Source organism: Chrysochloris asiatica, unplaced genomic scaffold, assembly GCF_000296735.1.
Source record: "Chrysochloris asiatica unplaced genomic scaffold, ChrAsi1.0 scaffold00293, whole genome shotgun sequence".
Classification (NCBI taxonomy): Eukaryota; Metazoa; Chordata; class Mammalia; order Afrosoricida; family Chrysochloridae; genus Chrysochloris; species Chrysochloris asiatica.
The window spans coordinates 318,469-333,280 of record NW_006408811.1 but is presented as its reverse complement, the minus strand read 5'-3'; positions in this window follow the sequence as shown (position 1 = coordinate 333,280).

The following is a 14,812-nucleotide window of genomic DNA, read 5'->3' as shown; positions in this document are numbered from 1 at the left end:
TACCATAACTTCACACATAGCCACTAAGGGAGGGAGGCCAACAGGAAAGAAATGAATGCAGAATAATGCAAAGCACAGTTGCCGGACATTTGTTTTGCTTGTGGTGGCTTCCTGGGGAACCACAGCTCCGGGGAGGATTAGCAATCAAAGACAGAGTGCTTCTTCCAGAGCCTAGGCAGCAGCAGAGACTATACTATTAAAGCTCAATACCAACAAAGAAAATATCCGCACACCAGAGATGTGTACTAACTGAGATTCTGGGTTTTTAAAGAAGTTTGATGCTGGACCCCAGCTTCAGAGATTCTAAGTATTGAAATGTTTGTAAGTTTCCAGGAGAGGATAATGTGCTACCAAAGTTGAGAATCACAGCTTCATTGAGACAGATTTTGATGCTTGCCAGTTTCAAATAAACAGTTTTTTCTCTGTTACGAATATTAATTCCTGAAAGGTCTGGCTGAGCCTGTAGCTCAATCCTGAAAAATATAAACATACTAATGAATACTCAGGAGGCTATAATGGTTCAGTGATAAAATCCTAGACTTCCGTGCAGACCTGGGTTTGATTCCTGGCCAACACCTCATGCGCAACCACCACCTGTCTGTCACTGGAGGCTTGTGTGTTGCTATGACACCAAACATGTTTCAGTAGAGTTCCAGACCAAGACAGATTACGAAGAAAGGCCTGGAAACCTACTCATACTCAACCAATGAAAATCCTGTGGGTCACAATTAAACCAATCATGGGGACTCTGCAGAACTGGGCAGCATTTCATTCCACCATGCATGCAGTCTCCATGAGTCGGGGGCAACGCAACAGTGGCTAACAACAATGAGCATTGGGACTTAGCCTCAGTTGGTGTTTTTTCTATGCACATGGAAGGAGAATAGAGATGGATGGTGGCACAGTGATAGAGATGCACCCATCTTCCTGGTGCTCCTGGTAAAATATATGTTTAAAAGTGGTCTCCTTCACTTGGGGATACGCTTACTCACCTGGTCTACTCAATTTGTCCTCCTTGAAAAGAAAGGCCTGCAGGGGAACCATATGGCATGAGTTGTGTAAGCAGTCACAGAAAAGAGCAAAGTAGTAGCGCCACTGTTCTTCAGCCCGCAGAATCCCCAGGCCACAGTACTCCCACCCACTCATTGACAGCAAGGTCTCAATACAACAGAAAACTAACAAGCAGTTAGACAAGGACTCTTCCTTTTAAAGGACTTTTGAACTAGTAAATCCAGTGTAACTTTTCAATTTTATACCATTTTCAGATTATTTTAACATTTCTGTATTTTTTTACATTAAAAAAAATTAAAACAAAAAACCTTTAAAACGAAATTTCAGGATTCCTCTGCTTGGAAGTGATGGTCTTTCACAATCTATTTTTTTAAACCTAACTTACTAACCTTATCACTCTCCCCCTATCCAATTCCAGAATAAAGAGTCTTTCATAGCAAGCATGTCCATTCACTGCTCCCAAAGCTTTCTAAAGGCACCCCTTCTGTTTCCCTCTTTTTCTTCATTTAAAAATATTCATTCTGAAGTATTGGTGGGCTAATTGGTGGTGCTGTGGGATAAGCTCTGGACTTCTAACCCCAAGATCGATGGTTCAAACCCACCAGTGACTCCACGGAAGAAAGATGAGGCTATCTGCTTCTATAAAGACTTACTGTCTTCAACGTACAGGGTCACTGTGAGTCAGAATCAACTCGATAGCAATGAGTTTGGTTTTTCAGACTACTGGGTACTGTGATTAAAGTTTAATCTCAAACTGAAACATGAATTTATTTAAATAAATACGTTGTTGTTGTTTAATGCCTTTGATTTGAACATAGAGGATTGTATAGGGTTTCCGAGGAGCAGCTGGTGGATTTGAACTTACATCTTATGAATGCCTTTTCTAATAGTAAGAAGACAATGCTGAGCATATTATCAATAAGCACTTTGATGTTGTTGTTAAGTGCCATTGAGGGAGGTCCAATTCATAGCCACCCTGTATAGGATTTCTGAGGAGTAGCTGGTGGGTTTGAGCTGCTGACCTTGTGGTTAGCAGTCCAGTGCTGAGCTTCCAACACCACACTAGGACTCTGAGCTACACCTAATGACTTTAATTCTTCATCCCTGACTTCATCCCTAGTCTTCGCAATGGGACTTGGTAGCTCTACCTATTCACAGGTGGAATCTGCCCCCCACCACTCCTTCAGTGTCACTTTGTGTCTTACTTTGACCAATGGACAGACTTGACCCCAGCTGAGGTTTTTTAAAAAAAAGAAAAAGAAAAGAAAAGCATTCATGTGTTTCTATTTTTGCTTTTACTTTGGTTGTTCTGCGATTGCTTGGGAACATGCCCAGGCTAACCTGTTGAAATATTTTTTAAAAATTGGCTTAGTGACCTCAATTGCCCCCAACTAACAGAAAATCAAGCCCAGCTGAGACCAGAAGAATCACCCAACTGAGTCCATCTGAGATCACCCAAAACATGACAACTCTCAGATATATTAGTAAGTTCAGCAAAGACTAGAAGAAATGCTCAGAGAAAGCCAACCCACACTGCCAATTCTCAGACTCATAGGATTAAGAAAAATGGTTTTTAACCACTGAGTTTTGGGGTTCTTTGTTGCACTTTATTATTGTGACAATATAAGCACCAAAACTAAAAACTACATGTTGTTAAGTGCTGTTGAATCAAGTCAAATCCAACTCATAGCGAGCCCTGTATAGCGTTTCCAAGGAGCAGCTGGTAAGTTTGAACTGCCAACTTTGTGGTTCACAGTTTGGGACTGCATAGCAACAATTTAAATGAGGGGAAAACAACAGGGCAAAGACTAGAATGCAAGGTCCATGAGGGCAAGGAATATGTTGGACTGTTCACCACTGTAGTCCCTTTGCACAGCACAGGGACAGTCACAGGTGTTCAATAGTACGTGCTGGATGAAGGAAACATCTGGATGTAACATATTCTGGGCCATAATAGTTGTCAGAATTGATCACGAAATAATTAACTACCAACCTCTTAAAAAATAACTGACCCACTGCCGTCATTCAGTTACTTTTTTTCTTTCCAAGGCAGAAATCCTTAGCCAGTACACATAAACCACATAGCAAAAACGATTTCTGTAAAAGGATTCCCCAAACACTCAGATGACTCTTTGCCCCATCACATAAAGCTTTTTCTCTCCAGCTGCCAGGCTGCTTCTGTAAGTGCTCGAGTATAGCCAGTTACAGTAGCTGGTGTAAACGCTAATCTTAGCAAATACACATCACTTCTCCAACCCCATAATTAAGACCAGAAATTCGTAACTGAGACATTCATAAAACGGGGGTTTCCAAATGTCAGCTTTGCCTTAGAATTCTCCAACTTGGTCCAGATTGAGGGAGGCCTGCCCAGAACAAAATGATGGGCAGGAGGTCAGTCAGGCTCATGGGTGGGCAATGGCCAGTGGGAACAGGCCCAATGAAGTACTTTCCAAATCCTCCTCCCCTTCTAGCTTCCATGGCTCAGTTCTTTTCTGTTCTTCGACCATTATTCAAAAGCCAGGTCTAACAAGCCATGATAGAAGAACAAATGTCTATGGACAAGGTTAGTCATTTGTTGTTGTTTTTTTGGAATTTTTTGTTTTGTTTTGTTTTGAAGTTCTCTCTCAAGTTCTCTAGTTACCAGTTGCAAATTAACAGGCTTTTAACTTCACATAGTAGATTTTTATCTTTCCCAAAAGGGACCAATTTCAACCAACTGTTTTCAGTTCTGATACTTGGATTCCAAGCAAAGAGGGTTGCTACATTTATTTGTTGTTGAGTGCCATTGAGTCGATTCTGGACCATAGTGACCCTGTATAGGGTTTCCAAGGAGCAGCTGATGAGCTTGAACCGCCAACCTTGCAGTTCAAATGGTTTTGCAGTCTGGCACATTAGCCCACAGCTTCACGCCAGGACTCCTAAGTTTATTTTGTTGTTGTTAAGTGCCGTCGAGTCGGTTCCGACTCATAGCGACCCTGTACAGGGTTTCCGAGGGTGTAAACAACAACAAATCCTTACGGGAGTAGAAAGCCTCATCTTTCTCCCGCGGAGCGGCTGGTAGTTTCGAACTGCTGACCTTAAGGTTCGCAGCCCAATTCGTAACCACTACGCTACCAGAGCTCCTTAGACAGTGCTTATTACCCATTCCTGATTTATTAGCATGTTTATTGTCCTCCTTTCTTAAGACACAACCATAAAAAGAAGAAAGAAAGAAAGGTAGCCTATCTCCTTCCCCAAATGTAAATTGTATCAGTGACTCCAGGTCTTGCCATTTGTCTGGATGAAGTGCTGACATTGGCAGGTTCTCCTTGAATACACTTTAGGAGCCTGTCTCTTTGATAGAACTAGGAGGGTAAAACTCCCATAACCACATATGTCTTCAATTGCTAAGATATTCTTTTCTCATCACGTCGTACTGTGGAGACATTTTTAAACTATTTAATACTAGGGAAAAGCCAGGTTGCTATTTTGGGTTCAGCTAGGAAATACGTATTGAGCTCTAATTTACCAAGAGTTGTTTGAAAATCCAGGGCATTAGGAATTGGAATGTTTATATAAATTGGACCTAGAAATTTAACAGATAATGGGGAGAAAGCAAAAGAGCCACTATGACTTGCAGGACTACCAGAGAAAAGGATTTGGGGTTATAAGCACCCAGAGAGCATGATGAGCAACTCTGGAGTGTTTCCTTCAGTTTTATGAGCACAGAATGTAAGCACTAGAAAGTATCTTAGATATTATGTCCTACAAACTTTGCATTTTATATGAGTAAACTGAAGTCAAGAGAGTTTAACTAACCTAGCCAAGGTCACATAACTCAGGTAGAAGAATCAGGATTGACTTTTCCATTTTTTTAAAAGGCTAGCAAATGTCCAGGAGTAGCATCTACTTCCATGGTAGACAGATTTCTTTGGCACTTGAAAACTAAGACTGACTAGGAAGGGCCAAGAGGTTTACATCTAAAAAGGTGACCTGTAAAAACCTTATGAAAGGCAGCAGAGAATTGTTTACCATAGTACTGGAAGATGAGCCCCTCAATTGAAAGGCACTCAAAATATGATTAGGGAAGAGCTGCCTTCTCAAAGTAGAGTTGACCTTAATGATGTGGATGAACTAACGTTTTCAGGACCTTCACTTGCTGGTGTGAAATAACACAATATGAGAGGAAAGAGCTGCAAACATCTATTGATAATCAGAATATGGAATGTATGAAGTATACATCTAGAAAAATTGGAGCTCAGCAAAAAGTAAATAGATGTGTAAAGATCCTATCCTAGGCATTAGTGAACTAAAATGGACTAGTACTGGCCATTCAGAATCAAGCAATCATATGGTTTCCTATATTGGGAATGACAAATTGAAAAAGAATGGTATTGCATTTATTGTCAAAAAGACCATGTCCTGAAATAAAACACTGTCCATGATAGGATAATATCCATATACCTATAAGGAGCTCTGGTAGCGTAGTGGTTACGAATTGGGCTGCTAACCTCAAGGTCAGCAGTTCGAAATTACCAGCCGTTCCACGGGAGAAAGATGAGTCTTTCTGCTCCCATAAAGATTTATAGCCTCAGAAACCCTGTGCAGGGTCACTATGAGTCGGAACTAACTCCACAGTACTTAACAACAACAACAAAGGAGACCAGTTAATATGATTATTATTCAAAACTCACCAACTTCTAATGCCAAAGATGAATAAATTAAAGATTTTTACCAACTTCTGCAGTCTTAGATGCAAAAGATGCATTGATAACCAGTGGTTATTGGAATGCAAAAGCTGAGAGTGGGGAGAATGTGCATCAGTAACTGGAAAATATGGCTTTGTGATAGAAATGATGCCAGAGATTACACAATCGAATTTTATAAAATCAATGACTTTTCATTGCAAATACCTTTTTGCTACAATGGAAATGGTGACTACACATGTGGACTTCACCAGATGGAATACACAGGAATCAAATTAACTACATCTGTGGAAAGAGATTATGGAGAAGCTCAATATCATCAGTCAGAACAAGGCCATCATGTGCTAATAAGCAAGTTCAAGTTGAAGCTGAATAAAATTAAAACAAGTCCATGAGAGCCAAAATACAACCTTGACTGTATTTCACCCGAATAGATTTGATACATTGAACACTAATAATGGGACACTAGACAAGCAGTGGGATGACATTAAGGATATCTTACGTAAAGAAAGCAAAAATTCATTGAAAACACAGAAAAGATCAAATTGGATGGCAAAATAAACTCTGAAATTTGTTCTTGAACAGAGTACCTAAAGCAGATGGAAGATATAGTGAAGCAAAAGAGCTGGACAGTAATTTGTTGGGGGTTTGGGAGAAAACTATTGTTTTCTTTCTTTTTTTTTTTTTTTTCCAAATACTGAGATGAAAACAATGTGTATTTAATTTCTCATTAGGGAAAACCATTGGGAACATTCCCACAAATGAAAAAAGGAAAGAATGCAGGGGAAGGGGAGAAGAGAGAGAAAAAAATTGGAACTGGATAGTGATGATGGTTGTGTAACATGGGGGTGTGTAGATGGTGTGGCTGGATTGTACATGTAAAAATGGTTGGAATGGCAAATATTTTGCTGTATATAAATTAGAGACAGAGAAAAAAGAGCTGAACAGAAGATTTCAAAGGGCAGCTCAAGAAGGCAAAATATTATAAAGACATGTGTAAAGACTTGGAATCAGATAACCTAAAGGAAGAACATTTCTCAAGCTGAAGAAACTGAAGAAAAAAGCCAAGCTTCAAGTTGCAATACTGAAAGATTCCATGGGCAAAATATTAAATGACACAGGAAGCATCAAAAGAAGATGGAGACAATACACAGAGTCACTGTAACAAAAATAATTGATCGATGTTACGCCATTTCAGGAGGTAGCCTGTGATCAAGAATCAATGGTATTAAAGGAAGAAGTCCAAGCTGCACTGAAGACACTAATGAAAAAACAAAGCTCCAGGAACTGACAGAATGTCAATTGGATGTTTCAACAAACAGATGCAGTGCTGGAGGGCTCATTCATCTATGACAGTTACCTGACCAATTAAATGGAAGAGTTCCACATTTGCATAGATTCAGAAAAAATAAAAAAGATTCAAAAGAATGAAGAGATTATCAAACAATATTGTGAATATAATACACAAATAAAATTTTGCTGAAGATAATTCAGAAACAGTTGCAGCAATATATTAACAAGGAATTGCCAGAAATTCAAGTTGGATTCAGAAGACATGGGACAAGGGATTCATTACGATTGTCAAGGATAGCACTGATGTATCGTGACTGAAAGCAGAGAATATCAAAACGATGTCTACTTATGTTTTTGACTATGCAAAGATATCTGTGTGGATCATAGCAAATTATGGATAAAATTTTGAAGAATGGGAATTCCAGAACACTTAATTGTGCTCACGCTGAACCTGTACAATAACCAAGAAGCAGTCAAATAGAACAAGGGATATTGCATGCTTTAAAGTCAGGAAAGGTGTATGTCAGGGTTGCATTCTTACAACATAATTATTTAATATGTATGCTGAGAAAAATAATCTGAGAAATTGGATTATATAAAGAAGAATGTGGCATCAGGATTGGAGGAAAGCTCATTAATAACCTGTGATATGCAAATGACACAACCTTGCTTGCTAAAAGCCAAAAGGACTTCAAACTCTTACTGATTAAGATAAAAAATATATAGTCTTAAGTATAGATTGCATTTTAACATAAAGAAAGCAATAATCCTCATAGCTGGATTAATAAGCAATAGCATGATAAAGGGAGAAAAGATTGATGTTGTCAACGATTTCATTTTACTTGGATCCACAATCAATGCTAATAAAATCAGCAGTAAACAAATCAAATGACATACTTACTGGGAAAATCACCTGTCAAAGACCTCTTTATGGCGTTAAAAAGTAAAGATGTCACTTTGAGGACACAGTAGTTTCAATTGTCTTATATGCATGGGAAATCTGGACAGTGACTAAGAAAGAAGAATTGATGCCTTTGATTTATGGAATTGGGTGAAAATATTGAAGGTACCATAGATTGCCAGAAGAATGAACAACTCCATCTTGAAAAAACTACAGCCAGATGCTCATTAGAAGTGAGAAAGGTGAGACGTCATGTCCATACTTTGGATGTGTTATCAGAAAGGAATACTCTCTGGAGAAGAATATCATGCTTGGTCATGTAGAGGATCAGTGAAAAAGAGAAAGGCCTTCACAAAGATGAATTGACACAGTGACAACAACAAAGGACTCAAACATAAAAATTGTGAGGTTGGCACAGGAGACTGGACATTGATTTGTCCCATTGTACATAGGGTTGCTATGAGTCAGTGCTGTCCTGACAGAACCTAACAACATAACAGAACAGTTGCTGTTATTGTTGTTAAGTGCCTCAGAGTTGGTTCTGACTCATCGCAACCCTATATAGGATTTCCAATGCTTTAATTCTTCATAGGAGAAGAAGGCCTCATCTTTCTTCTTCAGGCTCGAACCTCAGATCTTGTGGTTTACATGGTCCAGTAGTCATCATATGGAGGCAGTAAACTCCCAACAGCACAGTACTTGGTGCAAAAGAAACTGTTAAATTCCATCATTTTAGAAATTGGTGTGGTGGATGCTATTGAGTTGATACCATGCATAGCATTATAGGAACTACATTTGACAGGGTAGAACTGCCTAGGAGGGTTTGTTGTTATTGTTACTGTTTTTAGGGTTTTAGGTGTGTTTGGGGATTTTTTTGGAGGGAGAGTTTGTTGTAATCTTTACAGAATCAAATTATCAGCTATTTTTACCATAGAAAGTTTGATGTTTCAACCTTTTGGTTAACATTTACCTTTGCCCTACCTGGGCTACTTTCTTATAAATTAATAATAAACAATTGATGTATATTACCTTAGAATCTATGCGACAGGTATTTTAAGTACCAGTAGGGTTATCCATAGTGGACAGATTCAGGTGAGCTTTCAGACTAAGATTAGTTAAAAAGAGAGCAGACTACTTCTGAATGTCATCGACTAAAAACCTTATAAATAGCAGCAGAACATTGTCAGCTATAGTGCCAAAAGATGAGCCCTCAGGTTGAAAGGCTTTCAAAATACATCTGAGAAAGAGATGCCCCCTCAAAATAGACATGAATATAATGACATGAATGAAGTAAGGATTTCAGGACCTTCATGTGTTGATGGGGCACAACTCAAAATTAGGAGAAGCAGCTTCAACATCTGTCAATAATTGGAACATGGACTGTATAAATCAAGAAAAACCAAAGTTGTCAAAATTTAAATGGAACAGATAAAAATTGATAGCTTAGGCATTAGTGAGCTATAATGGACTGGTATTGGCCATTTTGAATCTGATAATCATGATCTACAATGCCAGGAATGAAAATTTCAAGAAAAATGGCATCAAAAAGAGCATTTAAAGATCTATCCTTGCTCACACAGGAGACATCAAGGCAAGTGGCCGGGTCCTCTCAGAGCAAACTCACTCCCAAGACTAAGATTCAATAGGAATACACGCTCTGATTGGGGACCATGTTCGTCACCGACGAGGGGAAGTGAGGAAAAAACAGCAATGAAGCTGGGAGCTAAGACCTACAATGTTCAGTAGACTCCTGTGAACCCAGGTGGAGACCTGGTTGGTCAGCAGTGTGGCAAGACCTGGGGACTCTTGGGCCCAGAGTCAGTCACATAGCCACAGAGGACTAGAGTGGAGAGTGAAGCATCCAGCTGATAAGAAGAGAAGGCATATGCACAAGAACAGTCACACTTACAGATAATACCCACTTGACCTGGGTTCAATGACTAGATGATCAAAGCTCAACTAGAAGAAGAAAGAAGAAAAAAAGAGTATTCTGATACAATTTTATGAACTTGACCTACACCTATGGATGCAGTAGCTCAAAAGAGGGAACTAATCTTTACAGCAGGATCATTCCCACACGCTCTATACACAGAGTAGACAGGGATGGGCAACTTGGACATTGGCTACCCAAAGTTGGGGGGCAACAAAGGCAAGAAGTGACTGGCTTACAAGCTTTCAAGAGGGAATCTAGATCCAGAGGGCATGGAGGAAGGTAGAATCTCCACTGAGTTGTATCCAATCTGTCTAGGTGGGGCTGATGAAAGGAAATGCAGATAGGTCTCTTGTGATACAATAGTGAATAGTTGTTATCAGGACTGATTGTAAGGGTTGGAAATGTAAAGGTAGACATTTTGTAGCAAGGAGGGGAGTGATTAACTTTCCAGTCTAGGAGCAGAGGTCCCTGGGACCATCAAGGGAGAAGAGCGGAGAGCGGCACTGTACCCAGAGAAGCAGTGATGCCAGAGATGGAGGCAGAGACTATGATGTGCAGAGATGGAGCAGCTGGGGACTTTAGATCCAGAGAGGGAGAGGGGTTGTGTGCTGATAAGAGAGAGGCAGGTTTCTAGGGTATACCCTTTGGTTGGTTGATGATGCATGATGGGGATTGAAACCATGACAATGAAACAATATACAATAGGATGAATATAAAACTAATGTTCTCCCATGTTCTCTCACATAATTCACAATAAAACATTTTTTAAAAATCTGTCCTTAAGTACAACACTGTCTGTGATAAGACCATATCCACAAGCCTACAAGCAAGACCAGTTAATATGACTATTATTCAAATTTACACACCAACCACTAAAGTCAGTGATGATGAAATTGAAGAATTCTAGAAAAAACCAAAAAGGTTGGTTGAACAGAACATGGAAACACTGAATGGTTTAAAATTAAGAAAGGTGTGCAACAGGGTTGTATTCTTTCACCATTCTTATTCAACCTGTATGCTGAGCAAATAATACGAGAAGCTGGGTTCTATGAAGAAAATCGTGAAATCAGGATTGGAGGAAGACTCATTAACTACCTGTGATATGCAGATGATACAACCTTGCATGCTGAAATTGAAAAAGACTTTAAAAATTTACTGATTAAGATCAAAGAGCATAGCCTTCAGTATGGATTGCATATCAATGTCAAGAAAACAAAAATCCTCACCACTGGACCAATAAAGAACATTCTCATCAACGGAGAAAAGATTGAAGTTGTCAAGGACTTCATTTGTCTTGGATCAGCTATCAGCACTCATGGAAGCAGCAGTCAAGAAATCAAATGACGTATTTCATTAGGCAAATCTGCTGCACAAGACCTTTTAAAGTGTTGAGGAACACAGATGTCAGCTTGAGGACTAAGGTGCACCTGACCCAAATCATGGTATTTTCAATAACCTCATATGCATGAGAAAGCTGGATAGGGAATAAGACCTTAGAAGAATTGATGACTTTGAGTTATGGTGTTGGAGGAGAATATTGAAAGTGCCAAGGGCTGTCAAAAGAACAAACAGATGTGCGTTGGAAGAAGTGCAGCCAGAGTGCTCCTTGGAGGCCAGGATGGTCAAACTTCATCTATCATACATTGTCAGGTGGCACCAGTTGCTGGAGAAGGAAATCATGTTTGATAGGGTGGAGGATCACAGAAAAAGAGGAAGACTCCCAGGGAGATGGATTGGCAAAGTGGGAGCATCAATGGGCTTAAGTGTGGTTAATAGTGAGTTTGGCCCAGGATTGGGCAGTGTTTCATTCTGCTGTGCATAGGGTCGCTATGAGTTGGTACTGACTCAATGGCACCTAACAACAGCAATAATTTCTTCAATATGAAATTGATCATACGTGCAATCAAGTTGTATTGCTAATTACTGATGATTGGAATGTAAAGATTGTAAACAAAGAGGAAGGATCAGTAGTTGGAAAATACTGTCTTTGTGATAGAAATGATGCTAGAGATTTCATGATAAATTTTTTAAAGACCTGCAATATATTCATTACAATTACCTTTTTGAAACAATATAAAAGATGACTATACACATGAAACTCACAAGATGGAATACACAGGAATCAAATTGACTACATCTGTGGGAAGACATGGTGGAAAAGCTCCATATCATCAGTCAAAACGGCATACTATGGAACAGAATATCTAGTGCTCCTATGTTTAAGCTAAAGTTGATAAGATTAAAACAAGTCAAAGATCCAAAATATAACCTGAGTATAGTCGACCTGAATTTAGAGTTCATCTCAAGAACAGATTTGATGAACCAGAAGAATTGTGGGATGACATCAAGAACATCATGCATGAAGAAAGCAAATAATCTGTGAAGCTGGACAACATTAAGAATGTGGCATCAGAATGGAGGAAGGCTCATTAACAACCTACAATATGTACATGATATAACCTTGCTTGCTGAAAGTGAAGAGGACTTAATATATTTACTGATAAAAGTCAAAGACTGCAGCCTTCAGTATGGATTGCACCTCAATGTAAAGAAAACCAAAATCCTCACAACTTGTGTAATAAATAGCATCATAATAAAAGGAGAAAAGATTGAAGTTCCCAAAGACTTCATGTCGCTTGGATGCACAACCAATACTCATGGACGCAGTAGTTAAGAAATCAAAATATTGCATTAGACAGATCTGCTGAAAAAAGACTTCTTTAAAGTATTCAAGAACAAAAAAGTGATTTTGAAGACGAAGTAAGGTGTGCCTGACTCAAACCATGATAACTTCAATAAACTCATATGCCTGTGAAAGTTGTATAATGATTAAAGACTTGATGCATTTGAATTATGGTGTTATAAAAGAATATTAAAAGTCTGTGGACTGTCAAAAGAACAAATAAATCTGTCTTGCAAGAAATACAGCCACAGTGTTCCTTTAGGATCCAGGATGGAGAGACTCATCTCTCATACTTAAGGCATATTATTAGGAGAATCCAGTCCCTGAAGAAGAACATCATGCTTGGTAAAGTGGAGGGTCAGAAAAATAGAGGAAGTCCTCCAATAAGATGGGTTGACACAGTGACAGCAGCAATGAGCTCAAACGTAACAATTGTGAGGATAGCGCAAGACCAGGCAGTGTTTCATTCTATTATACATAAAGTCGCTATGAGTCAGAACCACCTTGATGGCACCTAACAACAATAACTACAACCTTAGAAATTATATAATAAATATTACTTATTATTAATAATCATGAGTTGATTAATATAATCATATGAACACTTCAGGTTTCTTCCAAATAATTTTTTTTTTTTACTTCTCTTATACCTAGTGTACCAAAACCCAATCCCATTGCCATCAAGGCGACTCCAACTCATATGAACCTGAACCCTGTATAGGGTTTCTAAGGTTGTAAATCTTATGGAAATAGAAAGTGTCATCTACATCCTTTGGAGCATTTGGTGGAAATGGAAAGTGTCATCTACATCCTTTGGAGCATTTGGTGAGTTTGAATCGTCAACCTTGCACTTAACAGTTCAGTGCTTATCCTGAAGTGCCAACAGATCTCCTTACATCTAGTGTAAGTGAGGTATTATTTTCTAAATGGTCAGTATAGTTTGCTTTTTTAAAAATCATAGCCTGAATAATAATAATAATAATAATAATAATAATAATAATAACCTCATTCATATTTGATGCTTTACAAAATTAACATCCATTTGTATGAATGAGCAAACACCCTGAGGTGTGTTAACTCTGACTGGCACAGTCAGATTCCTTTCCTAGCATCTAGCAGAATGTACTAATGAAAGATGTGGGATGGAGAGGAGTAGGTCTGTGACACTTACCATTCCCAGTTTCATTTTATTTCAAACTCCCAGTTTGAAGTAACTCCAAAGGTCAAAGAAGTGGAGCAATTTGTAAGAAATGGAGCAATGTTGTTAAGGTATCAATTTGAAACTGTTCTTTCAGAGAAACTGATAGAAAGATCCCAGCCAATTGACCAATGACTACAATTGGAATTGATTCAACTATTGTCTCCTCACTGTAGACATGCAGGAAATAACTCTCACAAATTGCTTTTAAACTTGTTTTTATGTGAAAAATAGCCATCAAGTGAGAGATAAACTTCAGGGAAAGCTGGAAACTCAGTTAACTATAGTTAATAAGCATTGTGAGGATAGGCTCAGAAACATTTGACTCTCAATGCACATGTGAATGAAGAAAAAACAAGACCCTGTACACACAGTCTTTATTCATGAATTTAGATGCAGAAATTTTTGGAGTGTATACTTCCAAAATATCAAAAATCTATTTTGAGAAAATGAGAGAGCAAAGAGGAAGGGCTGATTGGTCTGAAGTGTGGTGAGACCTGAGGGCATTTGAGCCCATGGACAAAGGATAAAGCCATGGAGCGCTATAGTTGAGAGTGAAGCATCCAGCTGATATGAAGCAAGGGGAGACACACAAGAATGCCCAAGCTTGTAGATGATACCCATTCGACCTAGCTTAGATGGCTTAATGATCAGAACTTGACTAGAGGAAGATAAAATAAAAATTTAAATCTGATAAAGGAAACCAGTGTAAATTGCTACAATTTGATGAACTTGACCTATACTTATGAATGTAGTAGCCCAAAATACCAACTGAGAGGGAAGGAGTCTTCATATCAAGAATCAATCCTATCCCCTCTGTATATACAGTTGATAAGAACTATATGTACAGTTGATAAGTCAAGGCTTAAATTTTTTCTTCAGTTCCCCCAGCTTGAGAAATACTGAGCATGTTCTTCCCTTTTGATTTTCTGACTCCAGATCTTTGCACATTTTGTTGTAATATTTGACTTTATCTCCTCATTTCTTCCATTTGCTTTAGCATCTCTATGCAGGAGAGCAAGTTTCAGTGTCTCTTCTGACATCCATTTTGACCTTATCCTTCTTTCTTGTCTTCTTAATGACTTTTTGCTTTCTTCATGTATGATGT